The following is an 889-nucleotide window of genomic DNA, read 5'->3' as shown; positions in this document are numbered from 1 at the left end:
GTTTAGTTTTTTTTTTAAAATTTTGTCATTAAAAAAAAAAAAAAAAAAAAAAAAAAAAAAAAAAGGTATAAAATGACAAATAAATAAAACAAAAATACCTACTTTGTTTGTGTAACAAAGTGGACCATTAGAGCACCAAAAGCTGGCCCCTGCTTTCATGTGATTGGGTAGCAGGACAGGAAGTGTGGTACAGAGAGGGTTACGATTGGTCATTGTCCGGTGATGGGCGACCTCTTTTTGTTAGTATGTCAGTTTGTAGAGCAGCTTTTTCTTTTCTTTTTTTCTTTTTCTTTTTTTTATATAAAGAAATAAACATAAATACCATGGGAGGGGGGATATGAACCCAATATCTGACTGTGCAGCTATCAAAACAATTTGTACACTTAATACATCGACAGATTTGCTGTCTTTTTCACTCTTTTTTTAGCAAAAGAATTTGGTTTTTTACGAAGAGACAAGCAATGTTTTTGCATTTGGATTATTTTCTCCTTCAACAGAGTTAAAGCGAAAAAAACAAAGCCCCACACCCTGCCTCTAAAAATGTTGACTCTTGTCGCGGATCAAAAAAGGCAATTAAAACCTGTAAAAAGCAAACACATATATATATATATATATAAATAATATATTTACACACATAAATATATATATTTATATATACTGTATATAATGTTTCTTGCTTTGTACTACACAGGATCAGGCGTTTCATCTTGATCCTAAAACAAACCAGAGGCAGGTTAAATGAATAAAAATAAAAACAGAGGGGGGGAGGGGGACGTGACAGCTAGCAGCTCCCCCCAAACTCCACTGATAAGCAGTGTCAGTATAAGTTGCGCTCTGTCGAACGCGTTCTTCATTCTTAAGTTATACGGGGAGGCCGGTTCGCGATCGG

This window comes from Sinocyclocheilus grahami, unplaced genomic scaffold (genome assembly GCF_001515645.1).
Source record: "Sinocyclocheilus grahami isolate Dianchi unplaced genomic scaffold, SAMN03320097.WGS_v1.1 scaffold223.1, whole genome shotgun sequence".
In the NCBI taxonomy this organism is placed as follows: Eukaryota; Metazoa; Chordata; class Actinopteri; order Cypriniformes; family Cyprinidae; genus Sinocyclocheilus; species Sinocyclocheilus grahami.
The sequence above is the reverse complement of the archived record's forward strand: the minus strand, read 5'-3'. Positions refer to the sequence as shown.